This window comes from Syngnathus leptorhynchus, chromosome 5 (assembly GCF_054491065.1).
Source record: "Syngnathus leptorhynchus isolate UIUO chromosome 5, UIUO_Slep, whole genome shotgun sequence".
NCBI lineage: Eukaryota > Metazoa > Chordata > Actinopteri > Syngnathiformes > Syngnathidae > Syngnathus > Syngnathus leptorhynchus.
Window position 1 is genome coordinate 5,840,456 of NC_141199.1, and position 21,942 is coordinate 5,862,397.

Sequence of the window (21,942 nt, forward strand, 5' to 3'; positions counted from 1 at the left end):
GGATTAATTTAACCACGAGAGGGGGTGCACCGTTCCTGGAGATACTGCAATACCAGGTCGATGCGTGGAGTGGACTGAGCAAGCCCCTATTCCATCTCCCTGTTCCAAAAATCAATTTAATATATGGTCCCCGGATAGGGGACGTATCAGATATTAAACTGATAAGAACAGATACTACACTTGATCTTAGCCAAAAGGCCGAGAAGCGATAACCCAATGAAGTCAAACGGGGACCAGATCATTTCCAGCACTACAACTTAAAGTGAGAGTGACAAACACAATTTTGCTATAAACACAGCACTTTAGGAAAAAAAATTCCAATAATGACCAAAATGTCATGCATGTTTAAAATCGAGTATATACATGTTTTAAAAGAAAAACAGTTGATGACGTTTCTCCGCTGAACTACTTTCATAATTTCTATGCTGCGACAATTTTACATAAATGTTGGAATAATCTCGGGGGGAGCCTTGGCCTGCCAGACCAGGAGGCCTTATCTTTTACGAGTTTACGACTCTCCTTTAAACTAAATGCTTTGTATTTAGTTTAAGGAATGTCTTTTGATCCCCGTCAGCCTTATGTATCCTTCCTGTCCTTATGTTACTTTTGTGTTTGTTTTGTAAGAGGCCTTCACTAACAATGAGCAGAGCTTCTTTGCATAGGCGAAATGTTCTTTGTTTAGTTTAAAGGGACTTCATTCCTTTTAGTTAACTATAGCCTTGATTCATAGATTGTAGTTGATCTGAACTGTTTTTCTTTGTTAAATGTTATATACAGTTTGGAGTAGTCACATATAAGTTATCCCATATTTACTCAATGTTCGTTTAAGGAACTGTATACCAGTTACCTGACATTTACTTAATATGTGTTGAAATGTTTAAGTAGGGATAGATATTATTATTATTATTATTATGTGTTGTGTTAGTTTACTAAGAAGATAAACTTAGCAAGGGTTTAGTTGCATTGTTCCACAGGTAAGCGTCATTCAACGTGCTTCAAGTTATCTGATCACACTCGAGGAGGAGTCAGCCACCCATGGAGAAGACAACTGGTTGAGGGAAGAGAACAGACTCTGCAATCCCAATGCGGGGGTCGAGGGCCAACAATTAAGTGCTAAATCACACCACACTACATTCCTTAGCTAATCAGCGTTGCTACAACCACTATCTCCCCTCCCTTTAGTGTAGCAACGCCTCTGTAACCAGGGCAACCAAAACATCTAAAAAAGGAGCACGTGGAGGAAGAACTCAGAACTGATGGAGATTGTAACTGAGCTTCCTTTCTCTATCGTTCTCCTCGCGAGTAAACTCATCCTGGTTGTCTTCTCCTCTTCATTCCAGCATGTGATGTAGTGTCTGATGATATTTAGACCCAACATTTATTTGGTCCTTCGAGCCGGATGCCAACATACTATATTATATTCCAGCTGACGACAGCAGAGATCCAGAAAGACCGCGCGCGAGAGGAACTCCATAGGTGAGATCCTAGAATCCCTTTCAAAGGCTGGCTGTCTGCTCGCTCGTCAGCTGGGATCTGAAGGTTGAAGGCAGTCCGAGGTGCAGAGGTGAGGAGAACCAGGGGGTGAGTTTTTTTTTTTTTTAAAGAATGGTGCGACCGAGGGCTTGTCGTGCCCTATAAAAGTCCTAGGAAGAAGGAAAAAAGGCTCCAGCACGCCTGCGACGTGACCCCCGTGGGGACAACAAAGCGGTACAGAAAATGGATGGATATTTATCAAATACAACGGTATCCTTATATATCACAATATCAGTTATGGATTAATTTCACCACAAGAGGGGGTGCACCGCTCCTAGAGGTACTGCAATACCAGGACGATGCGTGGAGTGGACGGAGCAAGCCCCTATTCCATCTTCCCATCATTCAATGATTGCCAAAAACACCATAGATTAATTAGATCTCAAAAGAACACTAAGATTGCTGCACAATGGCCCCAAAATAATATTTCTATTGCTTTGATCACAAACTGACGATGTAGGGTTTTACTGCATTGAGAATTCATTGACACCAATATGGTTTGCAGGAAGGCCTGAATTACATGTATTGTTTATTCTACTGGTTTGGTAGTGTCGGACACTTTAATATTTATCATTTTCAATATTGTGTATGATACACTTTGTAACATATTTGTAATCTTTATTAATTACCAAATAAAATATGTGAATGACAAAGCAATATGTTTATTTGCAAATTGAACTCCATGTGTAACATTTAAACCCAATAAATTATTGAATTGTGAAAGGAAACGTTTACAACAGCCATCAAGGACCACCGCTTTGGAATTTTAGAGGCAATTGTGTCTATAAAATGCAAATTTTCTAGTGTTCTCACGGCTTACGGCCATACTACCCTGAGAACGCCCGATCTCGTCCGATCTCGGAAGGTAAACAGGGTCGGGCCTGGTCAGTACTTGGATGGGAGACCGCCTGGGAATACCAGGTGCTGTAAGCTTTTCTTTTCTCACTTTACAACAGCCATAATGTACAAGCGTGTGACCTTGTTTCTGGGATTTGGTTATTACATCTTGGTCAATTCACAACCAAAAAAAGCGCCTTTTTTTTTTTTGCACGTCAATTGTGAAAGGAAACGTTTACAACAGCCATCAAGGACCGCCACTTTGGAATTTTAGGGGCAATTGTGTCTATAAAATGCAAATTTTCTAGTGTTCTCACGGCCTACGGCCATACTACCCTGAGAACGCCCGATCTCGTCCGATCTCGGAAGGTAAACAGGGTCGGGCCTGGTCAGTACTTGGATGGGAGACCGCCTGGGAATACCAGGTGCTGTAAGCTTTTCTTTTCTCACTTTACAACAGCCATAACGTACAAGCGTGTGACCTTGTTTCTGGGATTTGGTTATTACACCTTGGTCAATTCACAACCAAAAACCTTCGACAGTTACTCTCTGAGGTGTGACACCGGACAGACAGGTGGATGTTAATGAAGCATTAAGACATCGGAGGAGACTCGCCGGATGAGTGCCACAAGACCGTCAGGTGCTGAAAGCCTTTTTTTTTTTGCACGTCAATTGTGAAAGGAAACGTTCACAACAGCCATCAAGGACCGCCGCTTTGGAATTTTAGGGGCAATTGTGTCTATAAAATGCAAATTTTTTTAGTGTTCTCACGGTTTACGGCCATACTACCCTGAGAACGCCCGTTCAGGGTGTCCTCCGCCTACTGCCCGATGACTGCTGGGATAGGCTCCAGCACCCCCGTGGGGATAGGCTCCAGCACGCCCGCGACCCCCGTAGGGACAACAATGCGGTACAGAAAATGGATGGATATCAAGGTATCCTTATATATCAATATCAGTTATGGATTAATTTAACCACGAGAGGGGGTGCACCGTTCCTGGAGATACTGCAATACCAGGTCGATGCGTGGAGTGGACTGAGCAAGCCCCTATTCCATCTCCCTGTTCCAAAAATCAATATAATATATGGTCCCCGAATAGGAGACGTATCAAATATTAAACTGATAAGAACAGATACTACACTTGATCTTAGCCAAAAGGCTGAGAAGCGATAACCCAATGAAGTCAAACGGGGACCAGATCATTTCCAGCACTACAACTTAAAGTGAGAGTGACAAACACAATTTTGCTATAAACACAGCACTTTAGGAAAAAAAATTCCAATAATGACCAAAATGTCATGCATGTTTAAAATCGAGTATATACATGTTTTAAAAGAAAAACAGTTGATGACGTTTCTCCGCTGAACTACTTTCATAATTTCTATGCTGCGACAATTTTACATAAATGTTGGAATAATCTCGGGGGGAGCCTTGGCCTGCCAGACCAGGAGGCCTTATCTTTTACGAGTTTACGACTCTCCTTTAAACTAAATGCTTTGTATTTAGTTTAAGGAATGTCTTTTGATCCCCGTCAGCCTTATGTATCCTTCCTGTCCTTATGTTACTTTTGTGTTTGTTTTGTAAGAGGCCTTCACTAACAATGAGCAGAGCTTCTTTGCATAGGCGAAATGTTCTTTGTTTAGTTTAAAGGGACTTCATTCCTTTTAGTTAACTATAGCCTTGATTCATAGATTGTAGTTGATCTGAACTGTTTTTCTTTGTTAAATGTTGTATACAGTTTGGAGTAGTCACATATAAGTTATCCCATATTTACTCAATGTTCGTTTAAGGAACTGTATACCAGTTACCTGACATTTACTTAATATGTGTTGAAATGTTTAAGTAGGGATAGATATTATTATTATTATTATTATTATGTGTTGTGTTAGTTTACTAAGAAGATAAACTTAGCAAGGGTTTAGTTGCATTGTTCCACAGGTAAGCGTCATTCAACGTGCTTCAAGTTATCTGATCACACTCGAGGAGGAGTCAGCCACCCATGGAGAAGACAACTGGTTGAGGGAAGAGAACAGACTCTGCAATCCCAATGCGGGGGTCGAGGGCCAACAATTAAGTGCTAAATCACACCACACTACATTCCTTAGCTAATCAGCGTTGCTACAACCACTATCTCCCCTCCCTTTAGTGTAGCAACGCCTCTGTAACCAGGGCAACCAAAACATCTAAAAAAGGAGCACGTGGAGGAAGAACTCAGAACTGATGGAGATTGTAACTGAGCTTCCTTTCTCTATCGTTCTCCTCGCGAGTAAACTCATCCTGGTTGTCTTCTCCTCTTCATTCCAGCATGTGATGTAGTGTCTGATGATATTTAGACCCAACATTTATTTGGTCCTTCGAGCCGGATGCCAACATACTATATTATATTCCATCTGACGACAGCAGAGATCCAGAAAGACCGCGCGCGAGAGGAACTCCATAGGTGAGATCCTAGAATCCCTTTCAAAGGCTGGCTGTCTGCTCGCTCGTCAGCTGGGATCTGAAGGTTGAAGGCAGTCCGAGGTGCAGAGGTGAGGAGAACCAGGGGGTGAGTTTTTTTTTTTTTTAAAGAATGGTGCGACCGAGGGCTTGTCGTGCCCTATAAAAGTCCTAGGAAGAAGGAAAAAAGGCTCCAGCACGCCTGCGACGTGACCCCCGTGGGGACAACAAAGCGGTACAGAAAATGGATGGATATTTATCAAATACAACGGTATCCTTATATATCACAATATCAGTTATGGATTAATTTAACCACGAGAGGGGGTGCACCGTTCCTGGAGATACTGCAATACCAGGTCGATGCGTGGAGTGGACTGAGCAAGCCCCTATTCCATCTCCCTGTTCCAAAAATCAATTTAATATATGGTCCCCGGATAGGGGACGTATCAGATATTAAACTGATAAGAACAGATACTACACTTGATCTTAGCCAAAAGGCCGAGAAGCGATAACCCAATGAAGTCAAACGGGGACCAGATCATTTCCAGCACTACAACTTAAAGTGAGAGTGACAAACACAATTTTGCTATAAACACAGCACTTTAGGAAAAAAAATTCCAATAATGACCAAAATGTCATGCATGTTTAAAATCGAGTATATACATGTTTTAAAAGAAAAACAGTTGATGACGTTTCTCCGCTGAACTACTTTCATAATTTCTATGCTGCGACAATTTTACATAAATGTTGGAATAATCTCGGGGGGAGCCTTGGCCTGCCAGACCAGGAGGCCTTATCTTTTACGAGTTTACGACTCTCCTTTAAACTAAATGCTTTGTATTTAGTTTAAGGAATGTCTTTTGATCCCCGTCAGCCTTATGTATCCTTCCTGTCCTTATGTTACTTTTGTGTTTGTTTTGTAAGAGGCCTTCACTAACAATGAGCAGAGCTTCTTTGCATAGGCGAAATGTTCTTTGTTTAGTTTAAAGGGACTTCATTCCTTTTAGTTAACTATAGCCTTGATTCATAGATTGTAGTTGATCTGAACTGTTTTTCTTTGTTAAATGTTATATACAGTTTGGAGTAGTCACATATAAGTTATCCCATATTTACTCAATGTTCGTTTAAGGAACTGTATACCAGTTACCTGACATTTACTTAATATGTGTTGAAATGTTTAAGTAGGGATAGATATTATTATTATTATTATTATGTGTTGTGTTAGTTTACTAAGAAGATAAACTTAGCAAGGGTTTAGTTGCATTGTTCCACAGGTAAGCGTCATTCAACGTGCTTCAAGTTATCTGATCACACTCGAGGAGGAGTCAGCCACCCATGGAGAAGACAACTGGTTGAGGGAAGAGAACAGACTCTGCAATCCCAATGCGGGGGTCGAGGGCCAACAATTAAGTGCTAAATCACACCACACTACATTCCTTAGCTAATCAGCGTTGCTACAACCACTATCTCCCCTCCCTTTAGTGTAGCAACGCCTCTGTAACCAGGGCAACCAAAACATCTAAAAAAGGAGCACGTGGAGGAAGAACTCAGAACTGATGGAGATTGTAACTGAGCTTCCTTTCTCTATCGTTCTCCTCGCGAGTAAACTCATCCTGGTTGTCTTCTCCTCTTCATTCCAGCATGTGATGTAGTGTCTGATGATATTTAGACCCAACATTTATTTGGTCCTTCGAGCCGGATGCCAACATACTATATTATATTCCAGCTGACGACAGCAGAGATCCAGAAAGACCGCGCGCGAGAGGAACTCCATAGGTGAGATCCTAGAATCCCTTTCAAAGGCTGGCTGTCTGCTCGCTCGTCAGCTGGGATCTGAAGGTTGAAGGCAGTCCGAGGTGCAGAGGTGAGGAGAACCAGGGGGTGAGTTTTTGTTTTTTAAAAGAATGGTGCGACCGAGGGCTTGTCGTGCCCTATAAAAGTCCTAGGAAGAAGGAAAAAAGGCTCCAGCACGCCTGCGACGTGACCCCCGTGGGGACAACAAAGCGGTACAGAAAATGGATGGATATTTATCAAATACAACGGTATCCTTATATATCACAATATCAGTTATGGATTAATTTCACCACAAGAGGGGGTGCACCGCTCCTAGAGGTACTGCAATACCAGGACGATGCGTGGAGTGGACGGAGCAAGCCCCTATTCCATCTTCCCATCATTCAATGATTGCCAAAAACACCATAGATTAATTAGATCTCAAAAGAACACTAAGATTGCTGCACAATGGCCCCAAAATAATATTTCTATTGCTTTGATCACAAACTGACGATGTAGTGTTTTACTGCATTGAGAATTCATTGACACCAATATGGTTTGCAGGAAGGCCTGAATTACATGTATTGTTTATTCTACTGGTTTGGTAGTGTCGGACACTTTAATATTCATCATTTTTAATATTGTGTATGATACACTTTGTAACATATTTGTAATCTTTATTAATTACCAAATAAAATATGTGAATGACAAAGCAATATGTTTATTTGCAAATTGAACTCCATGTGTAACATTTAAACCCAATAAATTATTGAATTGTGAAAGGAAACGTTTACAACAGCCATCAAGGACCACCGCTTTGGAATTTTAGAGGCAATTGTGTCTATAAAATGCAAATTTTCTAGTGTTCTCACGGCTTACGGCCATACTACCCTGAGAACGCCCGATCTCGTCCGATCTCGGATGCTAAGCAGGGTCGGGCCTGGTTAGTACTTGGATGGGAGACCGCCTGGGAATACCAGGTGCTGTAAGCTTTTCTTTTCTCACTTTACAACAGCCATAACGTACAAGCGTGTGACCTTGTTTCTGGGATTTGGTTATTACACCTTGGTCAATTCACAACAACAACAAAAAAGCCTTTTTTTTTTTGCACGTCAATTGTGAAAGGAAACGTTTACAACAGCCATCAAGGACCGCCACTTTGGAATTTTAGGGGCAATTGTGTCTATAAAATGCAAATTTTCTAGTGTTCTCACGGCCTACGGCCATACTACCCTGAGAACGCCCGATCTCGTCCGATCTCGGAAGGTAAACAGGGTCGGGCCTGGTCAGTACTTGGATGGGAGACCGCCTGGGAATACCAGGTGCTGTAAGCTTTTCTTTTCTCACTTTACAACAGCCATAACGTACAAGCGTGTGACCTTGTTTCTGGGATTTGGTTATTACACCTTGGTCAATTCACAACCAAAAACCTTCGACAGTTACTCTCTGAGGTGTGACACCGGACAGACAGGTGGATGTTAATGAAGCATTAAGACATCGGAGGAGACTCGCCGGATGAGTGCCACAAGACCGTCAGGTGCTGAAAGCCTTTTTTTTTTTGCACGTCAATTGTGAAAGGAAACGTTCACAACAGCCATCAAGGACCGCCGCTTTGGAATTTTAGGGGCAATTGTGTCTATAAAATGCAAATTTTTTTAGTGTTCTCACGGTTTACGGCCATACTACCCTGAGAACGCCCGTTCAGGGTGTCCTCCGCCTACTGCCCGATGACTGCTGGGATAGGCTCCAGCACCCCCGTGGGGATAGGCTCCAGCACGCCCGCGACCCCCGTAGGGACAACAATGCGGTACAGAAAATGGATGGATATCAAGGTATCCTTATATATCAATATCAGTTATGGATTAATTTAACCACGAGAGGGGGTGCACCGTTCCTGGAGATACTGCAATACCAGGTCGATGCGTGGAGTGGACTGAGCAAGCCCCTATTCCATCTCCCTGTTCCAAAAATCAATATAATATATGGTCCCCGAATAGGAGACGTATCAAATATTAAACTGATAAGAACAGATACTACACTTGATCTTAGCCAAAAGGCTGAGAAGCGATAACCCAATGAAGTCAAACGGGGACCAGATCATTTCCAGCACTACAACTTAAAGTGAGAGTGACAAACACAATTTTGCTATAAACACAGCACTTTAGGAAAAAAAATTCCAATAATGACCAAAATGTCATGCATGTTTAAAATCGAGTATATACATGTTTTAAAAGAAAAACAGTTGATGACGTTTCTCCGCTGAACTACTTTCATAATTTCTATGCTGCGACAATTTTACATAAATGTTGGAATAATCTCGGGGGGAGCCTTGGCCTGCCAGACCAGGAGGCCTTATCTTTTACGAGTTTACGACTCTCCTTTAAACTAAATGCTTTGTATTTAGTTTAAGGAATGTCTTTTGATCCCCGTCAGCCTTATGTATCCTTCCTGTCCTTATGTTACTTTTGTGTTTGTTTTGTAAGAGGCCTTCACTAACAATGAGCAGAGCTTCTTTGCATAGGCGAAATGTTCTTTGTTTAGTTTAAAGGGACTTCATTCCTTTTAGTTAACTATAGCCTTGATTCATAGATTGTAGTTGATCTGAACTGTTTTTCTTTGTTAAATGTTGTATACAGTTTGGAGTAGTCACATATAAGTTATCCCATATTTACTCAATGTTCGTTTAAGGAACTGTATACCAGTTACCTGACATTTACTTAATATGTGTTGAAATGTTTAAGTAGGGATAGATATTATTATTATTATTATTATTATGTGTTGTGTTAGTTTACTAAGAAGATAAACTTAGCAAGGGTTTAGTTGCATTGTTCCACAGGTAAGCGTCATTCAACGTGCTTCAAGTTATCTGATCACACTCGAGGAGGAGTCAGCCACCCATGGAGAAGACAACTGGTTGAGGGAAGAGAACAGACTCTGCAATCCCAATGCGGGGGTCGAGGGCCAACAATTAAGTGCTAAATCACACCACACTACATTCCTTAGCTAATCAGCGTTGCTACAACCACTATCTCCCCTCCCTTTAGTGTAGCAACGCCTCTGTAACCAGGGCAACCAAAACATCTAAAAAAGGAGCACGTGGAGGAAGAACTCAGAACTGATGGAGATTGTAACTGAGCTTCCTTTCTCTATCGTTCTCCTCGCGAGTAAACTCATCCTGGTTGTCTTCTCCTCTTCATTCCAGCATGTGATGTAGTGTCTGATGATATTTAGACCCAACATTTATTTGGTCCTTCGAGCCGGATGCCAACATACTATATTATATTCCAGCTGACGACAGCAGAGATCCAGAAAGACCGCGCGCGAGAGGAACTCCATAGGTGAGATCCTAGAATCCCTTTCAAAGGCTGGCTGTCTGCTCGCTCGTCAGCTGGGATCTGAAGGTTGAAGGCAGTCCGAGGTGCAGAGGTGAGGAGAACCAGGGGGTGAGTTTTTTTTTTTTTAAAAGAATGGTGCGACCGAGGGCTTGTCGTGCCCTATAAAAGTCCTAGGAAGAAGGAAAAAAGGCTCCAGCACGCCTGCGACGTGACCCCCGTGGGGACAACAAAGCGGTACAGAAAATGGATGGATATTTATCAAATACAACGGTATCCTTATATATCACAATATCAGTTATGGATTAATTTCACCACAAGAGGGGGTGCACCGCTCCTAGAGGTACTGCAATACCAGGACGATGCGTGGAGTGGACGGAGCAAGCCCCTATTCCATCTTCCCATCATTCAATGATTGCCAAAAACACCATAGATTAATTAGATCTCAAAAGAACACTAAGATTGCTGCACAATGGCCCCAAAATAATATTTCTATTGCTTTGATCGCAAACTGACGATGTAGGGTTTTACTGCATTGAGAATTCATTGACACCAATATGGTTTGCAGGAAGGCCTGAATTACATGTATTGTTTATTCTACTGGTTTGGTAGTGTCGGACACTTTAATATTTATCATTTTTAATATTGTGTATGATACACTTTGTAACATATTTGTAATCTTTATTAATTACCAAATAAAATATGTGAATGACAAAGCAATATGTTTATTTGCAAATTGAACTCCATGTGTAACATTTAAACCCAATAAATTATTGAATTGTGAAAGGAAACGTTTACAACAGCCATCAAGGACCACCGCTTTGGAATTTTAGAGGCAATTGTGTTTTCTTGTATTCTCACGGCTTACGGCCATACTACCCTGAGAACGCCCGATCTCGTCCGATCTCGGATGCTAAGCAGGGTCGGGCCTGGTTAGTACTTGGATGGGAGACCCCCTGGGAATACCAGGTGCTGTAAGCTTTTCTTTTCTCACTTTACAACAGCCATAACGTACAAGCGTGTGACCTTGTTTCTGGGATTTGGTTATTACACCTTGGTCAATTCACAACAACAACAAAAAAGCCTTTTTTTTTTTTGCACGTCAATTGTGAAAGGAAACGTTTACAACAGCCATCAAGGACCGCCACTTTGGAATTTTAGGGGCAATTGTGTCTATAAAATGCAAATTTTCTAGTGTTCTCACGGCTTACGGCCATACTACCCTGAGAACGCCCGATCTCGTCCGATCTCGGAAGCTAAGCAGGGTCGGGCCTGGTTAGTACTTGGATGGGAGACCGCCTGGGAATACCAGGTGCTGTAAGCTTTTCTTTTCTCACTTTACAACAGCCATAACGTACAAGCGTGTGACCTTGTTTCTGGGATTTGGTTATTACACCTTGGTCAATTCACAACCAAAAACCTTCGACAGTTACTCTCTGAGGTGTGACACCGGACAGACAGGTGGATGTTAATGAAGCATTAAGACATCGGAGGAGACTCGCCGGATGAGTGCCACAAGACCGTCAGGTGCTGAAAGCCTTTTTTTTTTTTTTTTTGCACGTCAATTGTGAAAGGAAACGTTCACAACAGCCATCAAGGGCCGCCGCTTTGGAATTTTAGGGGCAATTGTGTCTATAAAATGCAAATTTTTTTAGTGTTCTCACGGTTTACGGCCATACTACCCTGAGAACGCCCGTTCAGGGTGTCCTCCGCCTACTGCCCGATGACTGCTGGGATAGGCTCCAGCACCCCCGTGGGGATAGGCTCCAGCACGCCCGCGACCCCCGTAGGGACAACAATGCGGTACAGAAAATGGATGGATATCAAGGTATCCTTATATATCAATATCAGTTATGGATTAATTTAACCACGAGAGGGGGTGCACCGTTCCTGGAGATACTGCAATACCAGGTCGATGCGTGGAGTGGACTGAGCAAGCCCCTATTCCATCTCCCTGTTCCAAAAATCAATTTAATATATGGTCCCCGGATAGGGGACGTATCAGATATTAAACTGATAAGAACAGATACTACACTTGATCTTAGCCAAAAGGCCGAGAAGCGATAACCCAATGAAGTCAAACGGGGACCAGATCATTTCCAGCACTACAACTTAAAGTGAGAGTGACAAACACAATTTTGCTATAAACACAGCACTTTAGGAAAAAAAATTCCAATAATGACCAAAATGTCATGCATGTTTAAAATCGAGTATATACATGTTTTAAAAGAAAAACAGTTGATGACGTTTCTCCGCTGAACTACTTTCATAATTTCTATGCTGCGACAATTTTACATAAATGTTGGAATAATCTCGGGGGGAGCCTTGGCCTGCCAGACCAGGAGGCCTTATCTTTTACGAGTTTACGACTCTCCTTTAAACTAAATGCTTTGTATTTAGTTTAAGGAATGTCTTTTGATCCCCGTCAGCCTTATGTATCCTTCCTGTCCTTATGTTACTTTTGTGTTTGTTTTGTAAGAGGCCTTCACTAACAATGAGCAGAGCTTCTTTGCATAGGCGAAATGTTCTTTGTTTAGTTTAAAGGGACTTCATTCCTTTTAGTTAACTATAGCCTTGATTCATAGATTGTAGTTGATCTGAACTGTTTTTCTTTGTTAAATGTTATATACAGTTTGGAGTAGTCACATATAAGTTATCCCATATTTACTCAATGTTCGTTTAAGGAACTGTATACCAGTTACCTGACATTTACTTAATATGTGTTGAAATGTTTAAGTAGGGATAGATATTATTATTATTATGTGTTGTGTTAGTTTGCTAAGAAGATAAACTTAGCAAGGGTTTAGTTGCATTGTTCCACAGGTAAGCGTCATTCAACGTGCTTCAAGTTATCTGATCACACTCGAGGAGGAGTCAGCCACCCATGGAGAAGACAACTGGTTGAGGGAAGAGAACAGACTCTGCAATCCCAATGCGGGGGTCGAGGGCCAACAATTAAGTGCTAAATCACACCACACTACATTCCTTAGCTAATCAGCGTTGCTACAACCACTATCTCCCCTCCCTTTAGTGTAGCAACGCCTCTGTAACCAGGGCAACCAAAACATCTAAAAAAGGAGCACGTGGAGGAAGAACTCAGAACTGATGGAGATTGTAACTGAGCTTCCTTTCTCTATCGTTCTCCTCGCGAGTAAACTCATCCTGGTTGTCTTCTCCTCTTCATTCCAGCATGTGATGTAGTGTCTGATGATATTTAGACCCAACATTTATTTGGTCCTTCGAGCCGGATGCCAACATCCTATATTATATTCCAGCTGACGACAGCAGAGATCCAGAAAGACCGCGCGCGAGAGGAACTCCATAGGTGAGATCCTAGAATCCCTTTCAAAGGCTGGCTGTCTGCTCGCTCGTCAGCTGGGATCTGAAGGTTGAAGGCAGTCCGAGGTGCAGAGGTGAGGAGAACCAGGGGGTGAGTTTTTTTTTTTTTAAAAGAATGGTGCGACCGAGGGCTTGTCGTGCCCTATAAAAGTCCTAGGAAGAAGGAAAAAAGGCTCCAGCACGCCTGCGACGTGACCCCCGTGGGGACAACAAAGCGGTACAGAAAATGGATGGATATTTATCAAATACAACGGTATCCTTATATATCACAATATCAGTTATGGATTAATTTCACCACAAGAGGGGGTGCACCGCTCCTAGAGGTACTGCAATACCAGGACGATGCGTGGAGTGGACGGAGCAAGCCCCTATTCCATCTTCCCATCATTCAATGATTGCCAAAAACACCATAGATTAATTAGATCTCAAAAGAACACTAAGATTGCTGCACAATGGCCCCAAAATAATATTTCTATTGCTTTGATCGCAAACTGACGATGTAGGGTTTTACTGCATTGAGAATTCATTGACACCAATATGGTTTGCAGGAAGGCCTGAATTACATGTATTGTTTATTCTACTGGTTTGGTAGTGTCGGACACTTTAATATTTATCATTTTTAATATTGTGTATGATACACTTTGTAACATATTTGTAATCTTTATTAATTACCAAATAAAATATGTGAATGACAAAGCAATATGTTTATTTGCAAATTGAACTCCATGTGTAACATTTAAACCCAATAAATTATTGAATTGTGAAAGGAAACGTTTACAACAGCCATCAAGGACCACCGCTTTGGAATTTTAGAGGCAATTGTGTCTATAAAATGCAAATTTTCTAGTGTTCTCACGGCTTACGGCCATACTACCCTGAGAACGCCCGATCTCGTCCGATCTCGGAAGGTAAACAGGGTCGGGCCTGGTCAGTACTTGGATGGGAGACCGCCTGGGAATACCAGGTGCTGTAAGCTTTTCTTTTCTCACTTTACAACAGCCATAACGTACAAGCGTGTGACCTTGTTTCTGGGATTTGGTTATTACACCTTGGTCAATTCACAACCAAAAAAAGCGCCTTTTTTTTTTTTTGCACGTCAATTGTGAAAGGAAACGTTTACAACAGCCATCAAGGACCGCCGCTTTGGAATTTTAGGGGCAATTGTGTCTATGTAATGCAAATTTTCTTGTATTCTCACGGCTTACGGCCATACTACCCTGAGAACGCCCGATCTCGTCCGATCTCGGATGCTAAACAGGGTCGGGCCTGGTTAGTACTTGGATGGGAGACCACCTGGGAATACCAGTTGCTGTAAGCTTTTCTTTTCTCACTTTACAACAGCCATAACGTACAAGCGTGTGACCTTGTTTCTGGGATTTGGTTATTACACCTTGGTCAATTCACAACAACAACAAAAAAGCCTTTTTTTTTTTGCACGTCAATTGTGAAAGGAAACGTTTACAACAGCCATCAAGGACCGCCACTTTGGAATTTTAGGGGCAATTGTGTCTATAAAATGCAAATTTTCTAGTGTTCTCACGGCTTACGGCCATACTACCCTGAGAACGCCCGATCTCGTCCGATCTCGGAAGCTAAGCAGGGTCGGGCCTGGTTAGTACTTGGATGGGAGACCGCCTGGGAATACCAGGTGCTGTAAGCTTTTCTTTTCTCACTTTACAACAGCCATAACGTACAAGCGTGTGACCTTGTTTCTGGGATTTGGTTATTACACCTTGGTCAATTCACAACCAAAAACCTTCGACAGTTACTCTCTGAGGTGTGACACCAGACAGACAGGTGGATGTTAATGAAGCATTAAGACATCGGAGGAGACTCGCCGGATGAGTGCCACAAGACCGTCAGGTGCTGAAAGCCTTTTTTTTTTTTTTTTTGCACGTCAATTGTGAAAGGAAACGTTCACAACAGCCATCAAGGGCCGCCGCTTTGGAATTTTAGGGGCAATTGTGTCTATAAAATGCAAATTTTTTTAGTGTTCTCACGGTTTACGGCCATACTACCCTGAGAACGCCCGTTCAGGGTGTCCTCCGCCTACTGCCCGATGACTGCTGGGATAGGCTCCAGCACCCCCGTGGGGATAGGCTCCAGCACGCCCGCGACCCCCGTAGGGACAACAATGCGGTACAGAAAATGGATGGATATCAAGGTATCCTTATATATCAATATCAGTTATGGATTAATTTAACCACGAGAGGGGGTGCACCGTTCCTGGAGATACTGCAATACCAGGTCGATGCGTGGAGTGGACTGAGCAAGCCCCTATTCCATCTCCCTGTTCCAAAAATCAATTTAATATATGGTCCCCGGATAGGGGACGTATCAGATATTAAACTGATAAGAACAGATACTACACTTGATCTTAGCCAAAAGGCCGAGAAGCGATAACCCAATGAAGTCAAACGGGGACCAGATCATTTCCAGCACTACAACTTAAAGTGAGAGTGACAAACACAATTTTGCTATAAACACAGCACTTTAGGAAAAAAAATTCCAATAATGACCAAAATGTCATGCATGTTTAAAATCGAGTATATACATGTTTTAAAAGAAAAACAGTTGATGACGTTTCTCCGCTGAACTACTTTCATAATTTCTATGCTGCGACAATTTTACATAAATGTTGGAATAATCTCGGGGGGAGCCTTGGCCTGCCAGACCAGGAGGCCTTATCTTTTACGAGTTTACGACTCTCCTTTAAACTAAATGCTTTGTATTTAGTTTAAGGAATGTCTTTTGATCCCCGTCAGCCTTATGTATCCTTCCTGTCCTTATGTTACTTTTGTGTTTGTTTTGTAAGAGGCCTTCACTAACAATGAGCAGAGCTTCTTTGCATAGGCGAAATGTTCTTTGTTTAGTTTAAAGGGACTTCATTCCTTTTAGTTAACTATAGCCTTGATTCATAGATTGTAGTTGATCTGAACTGTTTTTCTTTGTTAAATGTTATATACAGTTTGGAGTAGTCACATATAAGTTATCCCATATTTACTCAATGTTCGTTTAAGGAACTGTATACCAGTTACCTGACATTTACTTAATATGTGTTGAAATGTTTAAGTAGGGATAGATATTATTATTATTATGTGTTGTGTTAGTTTGCTAAGAAGATAAACTTAGCAAGGGTTTAGTTGCATTGTTCCACAGGTAAGCGTCATTCAACGTGCTTCAAGTTATCTGATCACACTCGAGGAGGAGTCAGCCACCCATGGAGAAGACAACTGGTTGAGGGAAGAGAACAGACTCTGCAATCCCAATGCGGGGGTCGAGGGCCAACAATTAAGTGCTAAATCACACCACACTACATTCCTTAGCTAATCAGCGTTGCTACAACCACTATCTCCCCTCCCTTTAGTGTAGCAACGCCTCTGTAACCAGGGCAACCAAAACATCTAAAAAAGGAGCACGTGGAGGAAGAACTCAGAACTGATGGAGATTGTAACTGAGCTTCCTTTCTCTATCGTTCTCCTCGCGAGTAAACTCATCCTGGTTGTCTTCTCCTCTTCATTCCAGCATGTGATGTAGTGTCTGATGATATTTAGACCCAACATTTATTTGGTCCTTCGAGCCGGATGCCAACATCCTATATTATATTCCAGCTGACGACAGCAGAGATCCAGAAAGACCGCGCGCGAGAGGAACTCCATAGGTGAGATCCTAGAATCCCTTTCAAAGGCTGGCTGTCTGCTCGCTCGTCAGCTGGGATCTGAAGGTTGAAGGCAGTCCGAGGTGCAGAGGTGAGGAGAACCAGGGGGTGAGTTTTTTTTTTTTTAAAAGAATGGTGCGACCGAGGGCTTGTCGTGCCCTATAAAAGTCCTAGGAAGAAGGAAAAAAGGCTCCAGCACGCCTGCGACGTGACCCCCGTGGGGACAACAAAGCGGTACAGAAAATGGATGGATATTTATCAAATACAACGGTATCCTTATATATCACAATATCAGTTATGGATTAATTTCACCACAAGAGGGGGTGCACCGCTCCTAGAGGTACTGCAATACCAGGACGATGCGTGGAGTGGACGGAGCAAGCCCCTATTCCATCTTCCCATCATTCAATGATTGCCAAAAACACCATAGATTAATTAGATCTCAAAAGAACACTAAGATTGCTGCACAATGGCCCCAAAATAATATTTCTATTGCTTTGATCGCAAACTGACGATGTAGGGTTTTACTGCATTGAGAATTCATTGACACCAATATGGTTTGCAGGAAGGCCTGAATTACATGTATTGTTTATTCTACTGGTTTGGTAGTGTCGGACACTTTAATATTTATCATTTTTAATATTGTGTATGATACACTTTGTAACATATTTGTAATCTTTATTAATTACCAAATAAAATATGTGAATGACAAAGCAATATGTTTATTTGCAAATTGAACTCCATGTGTAACATTTAAACCCAATAAATTATTGAATTGTGAAAGGAAACGTTTACAACAGCCATCAAGGACCACCGCTTTGGAATTTTAGAGGCAATTGTGTCTATAAAATGCAAATTTTCTAGTGTTCTCACGGCTTACGGCCATACTACCCTGAGAACGCCCGATCTCGTCCGATCTCGGAAGGTAAACAGGGTCGGGCCTGGTCAGTACTTGGATGGGAGACCCCCTGGGAATACCAGGTGCTGTAAGCTTTTCTTTTCTCACTTTACAACAGCCATAACGTACAAGCGTGTGACCTTGTTTCTGGGATTTGGTTATTACACCTTGGTCAATTCACAACCAAAAAAAGCGCCTTTTTTTTTTTTTGCACGTCAATTGTGAAAGGAAACGTTTACAACAGCCATCAAGGACCGCCGCTTTGGAATTTTAGGGGCAATTGTGTCTATGTAATGCAAATTTTCTTGTATTCTCACGGCTTACGGCCATACTACCCTGAGAACGCCCGATCTCGTCCGATCTCGGATGCTAAGCAGGGTCGGGCCTGGTTAGTACTTGGATGGGAGATCGCCTGGGAATACCAGGTGCTGTAAGCTTTTCTTTTCTCACTTTACAACAGCCATAACGTACAAGCGTGTGACCTTGTTTCTGGGATTTGGTTATTACACCTTGGTCAATTCACAACAACAACAAAAAAGCCTTTTTTTTTTTGCACGTCAATTGTGAAAGGAAACGTTTACAACAGCCATCAAGGACTGCCACTTTGGAATTTTAGGGGCAATTGTGTCTATAAAATGCAAATTTTCTAGTGTTCTCACGGCCTACGGCCATACTACCCTGAGAACGCCCGATCTCGTCCGATCTCGGAAGGTAAACAGGGTCGGGCCTGGTCAGTACTTGGATGGGAGACCGCCTGGGAATACCAAGTGCTGTAAGCTTTTCTTTTCTCACTTTACAACAGCCATAACGTACAAGCGTGTGACCTTGTTTCTGGGATTTGGTTATTACACCTTGGTCAATTCACAACCAAAAACCTTCGACAGTTACTCTCTGAGGTGTGACACCGGACAGACAGGTGGATGTTAATGAAGCATTAAGACATCGGAGGAGACTCGCCGGATGAGTGCCACAAGACCGTCAGGTGCTGAAAGCCTTTTTTTTTTTGCACGTCAATTGTGAAAGGAAACGTTCACAACAGCCATCAAGGACCGCCGCTTTGGAATTTTAGGGGCAATTGTGTCTATAAAATGCAAATTTTTTTAGTGTTCTCACGGTTTACGGCCATACTACCCTGAGAACGCCCGTTCAGGGTGTCCTCCGCCTACTGCCCGATGACTGCTGGGATAGGCTCCAGCACCCCCGTGGGGATAGGCTCCAGCACGCCCGCGACCCCCGTAGGGACAACAATGCGGTACAGAAAATGGATGGATATCAAGGTATCCTTATATATCAATATCAGTTATGGATTAATTTAACCACGAGAGGGGGTGCACCGTTCCTGGAGATACTGCAATACCAGGTCGATGCGTGGAGTGGACTGAGCAAGCCCCTATTTCATCTCCCTGTTCCAAAAATCAATATAATATATGGTCCCCGGATAGGGGACGTATCAAATATTAAACTGATAAGAACAGATACTACACTTGATCTTAGCCAAAAGGCTGAGAAGCGATAACCCAATGAAGTCAAACGGGGACCAGATCATTTCCAGCACTACAACTTAAAGTGAGAGTGACAAACACAATTTTGCTATAAACACAGCACTTTAGGAAAAAAAATTCCAATAATGACCAAAATGTCATGCATGTTTAAAATCGAGTATATACATGTTTTAAAAGAAAAACAGTTGATGACGTTTCTCCGCTGAACTACTTTCATAATTTCTATGCTGCGACAATTTTACATAAATGTTGGAATAATCTCGGGGGGAGCCTTGGCCTGCCAGACCAGGAGGCCTTATCTTTTACGAGTTTACGACTCTCCTTTAAACTAAATGCTTTGTATTTAGTTTAAGGAATGTCTTTTGATCCCCGTCAGCCTTATGTATCCTTCCTGTCCTTATGTTACTTTTGTGTTTGTTTTGTAAGAGGCCTTCACTAACAATGAGCAGAGCTTCTTTGCATAGGCGAAATGTTCTTTGTTTAGTTTAAAGGGACTTCATTCCTTTTAGTTAACTATAGCCTTGATTCATAGATTGTAGTTGATCTGAACTGTTTTTCTTTGTTAAATGTTGTATACAGTTTGGAGTAGTCACATATAAGTTATCCCATATTTACTCAATGTTCGTTTAAGGAACTGTATACCAGTTACCTGACATTTACTTAATATGTGTTGAAATGTTTAAGTAGGGATAGATATTATTATTATTATTATTATGTGTTGTGTTAGTTTACTAAGAAGATAAACTTAGCAAGGGTTTAGTTGCATTGTTCCACAGGTAAGCGTCATTCAACGTGCTTCAAGTTATCTGATCACACTCGAGGAGGAGTCAGCCACCCATGGAGAAGACAACTGGTTGAGGGAAGAGAACAGACTCTGCAATCCCAATGCGGGGGTCGAGGGCCAACAATTAAGTGCTAAATCACACCACACTACATTCCTTAGCTAATCAGCGTTGCTACAACCACTATCTCCCCTCCCTTTAGTGTAGCAACGCCTCTGTAACCAGGGCAACCAAAACATCTAAAAAAGGAGCACGTGGAGGAAGAACTCAGAACTGATGGAGATTGTAACTGAGCTTCCTTTCTCTATCGTTCTCCTCGCGAGTAAACTCATCCTGGTTGTCTTCTCCTCTTCATTCCAGCATGTGATGTAGTGTCTGATGATATTTAGACCCAACATTTATTTGGTCCTTCGAGCCGGATGCCAACATACTATATTATATTCCAGCTGACGACAGCAGAGATCCAGAAAGACCGCGCGCGAGAGGAACTCCATAGGTGAGATCCTAGAATCCCTTTCAAAGGCTGGCTGTCTGCTCGCTCGTCAGCTGGGATCTGAAGGTTGAAGGCAGTCCGAGGTGCAGAGGTGAGGAGAACCAGGGGGTGAGTTTTTTTTTTTTTAAAAGAATGGTGCGACCGAGGGCTTGTCGTGCCCTATAAAAGTCCTAGGAAGAAGGAAAAAAGGCTCCAGCACGCCTGCGACGTGACCCCCGTGGGGACAACAAAGCGGTACAGAAAATGGATGGATATTTATCAAATACAACGGTATCCTTATATATCACAATATCAGTTATGGATTAATTTCACCACAAGAGGGGGTGCACCGCTCCTAGAGGTACTGCAATACCAGGACGATGCGTGGAGTGGACGGAGCAAGCCCCTATTCCATCTTCCCATCATTCAATGATTGCCAAAAACACCATAGATTAATTAGATCTCAAAAGAACACTAAGATTGCTGCACAATGGCCCCAAAATAATATTTCTATTGCTTTGATCACAAACTGACGATGTAGGGTTTTACTGCATTGAGAATTCATTGACACCAATATGGTTTGCAGGAAGGCCTGAATTACATGTATTGTTTATTCTACTGGTTTGGTAGTGTCGGACACTTTAATATTTATCATTTTTAATATTGTGTATGATACACTTTGTAACATATTTGTAATCTTTATTAATTACCAAATAAAATATGTGAATGACAAAGCAATATGTTTATTTGCAAATTGAACTCCATGTGTAACATTTAAACCCAATAAATTATTGAATTGTGAAAGGAAACGTTTACAACAGCCATCAAGGACCACCGCTTTGGAATTTTAGAGGCAATTGTGTCTATAAAATGAAAATTTTCTAGTGTTCTCACGGCTTACGGCCATACTACCCTGAGAACGCCCGATCTCGTCCGATCTCGGAAGGTAAACAGGGTCGGGCCTGGTCAGTACTTGGATGGGAGACCGCCTGGGAATACCAGGTGCTGTAAGCTTTTCTTTTCTCACTTTACAACAGCCATAACGTACAAGCGTGTGACCTTGTTTCTGGGATTTGGTTATTACATCTTGGTCAATTCACAACCAAAAAAAGCGCCTTTTTTTTTTTTGCACGTCAATTGTGAAAGGAAACGTTTACAACAGCCATCAAGGACCGCCGCTTTGGAATTTTAGGGGCAATTGTGTCTATGTAATGCAAATTTTCTTGTATTCTCACGGCTTACGGCCATACTACCCTGAGAACGCCCGATCTCGTCCGATCTCGGATGCTAAGCAGGGTCGGGCCTGGTTAGTACTTGGATGGGAGACCGCCTGGGAATACCAGGTGCTGTAAGCTTTTCTTTTCTCACTTTACAACAGC

General features: G+C 42.2%; 21 non-coding genes and 6 pseudogenes across 21 annotated transcripts; 14 read left to right on the forward strand and 13 right to left on the reverse strand.

Annotated features, from left to right (window-relative positions):
• Positions 1-19: 19 nt before the first annotated feature.
• On the reverse strand, positions 20-210 carry LOC147056437 (U2 spliceosomal RNA). Its single transcript, XR_015066250.1, has one exon. It is a non-coding gene; the product is annotated as a U2 spliceosomal RNA (small nuclear RNA).
• Positions 211-1,791: 1,581 nt separating this feature from the next.
• LOC147056438 (U2 spliceosomal RNA) lies at positions 1,792-1,958 on the reverse strand (annotated as a pseudogene).
• Positions 1,959-2,347: 389 nt separating this feature from the next.
• On the forward strand, positions 2,348-2,466 carry LOC147056439 (5S ribosomal RNA). The gene has a single exon (XR_015066177.1). It is a non-coding gene; the product is annotated as a 5S ribosomal RNA (ribosomal RNA).
• A 222-nt stretch (positions 2,467-2,688) lies between these two features.
• Positions 2,689-2,807, forward strand: LOC147056440 (5S ribosomal RNA). Its single transcript, XR_015066212.1, has one exon. It is a non-coding gene; the product is annotated as a 5S ribosomal RNA (ribosomal RNA).
• Positions 2,808-3,351: 544 nt separating this feature from the next.
• LOC147056441 (U2 spliceosomal RNA) lies at positions 3,352-3,542 on the reverse strand. Its single transcript, XR_015066277.1, has one exon. It is a non-coding gene; the product is annotated as a U2 spliceosomal RNA (small nuclear RNA).
• A 1,584-nt stretch (positions 3,543-5,126) lies between these two features.
• Positions 5,127-5,317, reverse strand: LOC147056442 (U2 spliceosomal RNA). Its single transcript, XR_015066251.1, has one exon. It is a non-coding gene; the product is annotated as a U2 spliceosomal RNA (small nuclear RNA).
• A 1,580-nt stretch (positions 5,318-6,897) lies between these two features.
• On the reverse strand, positions 6,898-7,064 carry LOC147056443 (U2 spliceosomal RNA; annotated as a pseudogene).
• Positions 7,065-7,453: 389 nt separating this feature from the next.
• On the forward strand, positions 7,454-7,572 carry LOC147056444 (5S ribosomal RNA). Its single transcript, XR_015066159.1, has one exon. It is a non-coding gene; the product is annotated as a 5S ribosomal RNA (ribosomal RNA).
• A 223-nt stretch (positions 7,573-7,795) lies between these two features.
• On the forward strand, positions 7,796-7,914 carry LOC147056445 (5S ribosomal RNA). The gene has a single exon (XR_015066213.1). It is a non-coding gene; the product is annotated as a 5S ribosomal RNA (ribosomal RNA).
• A 544-nt stretch (positions 7,915-8,458) lies between these two features.
• Positions 8,459-8,649, reverse strand: LOC147056446 (U2 spliceosomal RNA). Its single transcript, XR_015066278.1, has one exon. It is a non-coding gene; the product is annotated as a U2 spliceosomal RNA (small nuclear RNA).
• A 1,584-nt stretch (positions 8,650-10,233) lies between these two features.
• Positions 10,234-10,400, reverse strand: LOC147056447 (U2 spliceosomal RNA; annotated as a pseudogene).
• A 374-nt stretch (positions 10,401-10,774) lies between these two features.
• On the forward strand, positions 10,775-10,893 carry LOC147056448 (5S ribosomal RNA). The gene has a single exon (XR_015066149.1). It is a non-coding gene; the product is annotated as a 5S ribosomal RNA (ribosomal RNA).
• Positions 10,894-11,117: 224 nt separating this feature from the next.
• On the forward strand, positions 11,118-11,236 carry LOC147056449 (5S ribosomal RNA). The gene has a single exon (XR_015066305.1). It is a non-coding gene; the product is annotated as a 5S ribosomal RNA (ribosomal RNA).
• A 550-nt stretch (positions 11,237-11,786) lies between these two features.
• LOC147056450 (U2 spliceosomal RNA) lies at positions 11,787-11,977 on the reverse strand. The gene has a single exon (XR_015066252.1). It is a non-coding gene; the product is annotated as a U2 spliceosomal RNA (small nuclear RNA).
• A 1,575-nt stretch (positions 11,978-13,552) lies between these two features.
• On the reverse strand, positions 13,553-13,719 carry LOC147056451 (U2 spliceosomal RNA; annotated as a pseudogene).
• A 389-nt stretch (positions 13,720-14,108) lies between these two features.
• LOC147056452 (5S ribosomal RNA) lies at positions 14,109-14,227 on the forward strand. Its single transcript, XR_015066178.1, has one exon. It is a non-coding gene; the product is annotated as a 5S ribosomal RNA (ribosomal RNA).
• A 223-nt stretch (positions 14,228-14,450) lies between these two features.
• On the forward strand, positions 14,451-14,569 carry LOC147056453 (5S ribosomal RNA). The gene has a single exon (XR_015066219.1). It is a non-coding gene; the product is annotated as a 5S ribosomal RNA (ribosomal RNA).
• A 223-nt stretch (positions 14,570-14,792) lies between these two features.
• LOC147056454 (5S ribosomal RNA) lies at positions 14,793-14,911 on the forward strand. The gene has a single exon (XR_015066306.1). It is a non-coding gene; the product is annotated as a 5S ribosomal RNA (ribosomal RNA).
• Positions 14,912-15,461: 550 nt separating this feature from the next.
• LOC147056455 (U2 spliceosomal RNA) lies at positions 15,462-15,652 on the reverse strand. The gene has a single exon (XR_015066254.1). It is a non-coding gene; the product is annotated as a U2 spliceosomal RNA (small nuclear RNA).
• A 1,575-nt stretch (positions 15,653-17,227) lies between these two features.
• On the reverse strand, positions 17,228-17,394 carry LOC147056456 (U2 spliceosomal RNA; annotated as a pseudogene).
• Positions 17,395-17,783: 389 nt separating this feature from the next.
• LOC147056457 (5S ribosomal RNA) lies at positions 17,784-17,902 on the forward strand. The gene has a single exon (XR_015066167.1). It is a non-coding gene; the product is annotated as a 5S ribosomal RNA (ribosomal RNA).
• Positions 17,903-18,125: 223 nt separating this feature from the next.
• LOC147056458 (5S ribosomal RNA) lies at positions 18,126-18,244 on the forward strand. Its single transcript, XR_015066195.1, has one exon. It is a non-coding gene; the product is annotated as a 5S ribosomal RNA (ribosomal RNA).
• Positions 18,245-18,467: 223 nt separating this feature from the next.
• LOC147056459 (5S ribosomal RNA) lies at positions 18,468-18,586 on the forward strand. The gene has a single exon (XR_015066229.1). It is a non-coding gene; the product is annotated as a 5S ribosomal RNA (ribosomal RNA).
• A 544-nt stretch (positions 18,587-19,130) lies between these two features.
• On the reverse strand, positions 19,131-19,321 carry LOC147056460 (U2 spliceosomal RNA). The gene has a single exon (XR_015066272.1). It is a non-coding gene; the product is annotated as a U2 spliceosomal RNA (small nuclear RNA).
• A 1,581-nt stretch (positions 19,322-20,902) lies between these two features.
• LOC147056461 (U2 spliceosomal RNA) lies at positions 20,903-21,069 on the reverse strand (annotated as a pseudogene).
• A 389-nt stretch (positions 21,070-21,458) lies between these two features.
• Positions 21,459-21,577, forward strand: LOC147056462 (5S ribosomal RNA). Its single transcript, XR_015066179.1, has one exon. It is a non-coding gene; the product is annotated as a 5S ribosomal RNA (ribosomal RNA).
• A 222-nt stretch (positions 21,578-21,799) lies between these two features.
• LOC147056463 (5S ribosomal RNA) lies at positions 21,800-21,918 on the forward strand. Its single transcript, XR_015066160.1, has one exon. It is a non-coding gene; the product is annotated as a 5S ribosomal RNA (ribosomal RNA).
• Positions 21,919-21,942: the final 24 nt, after the last annotated feature.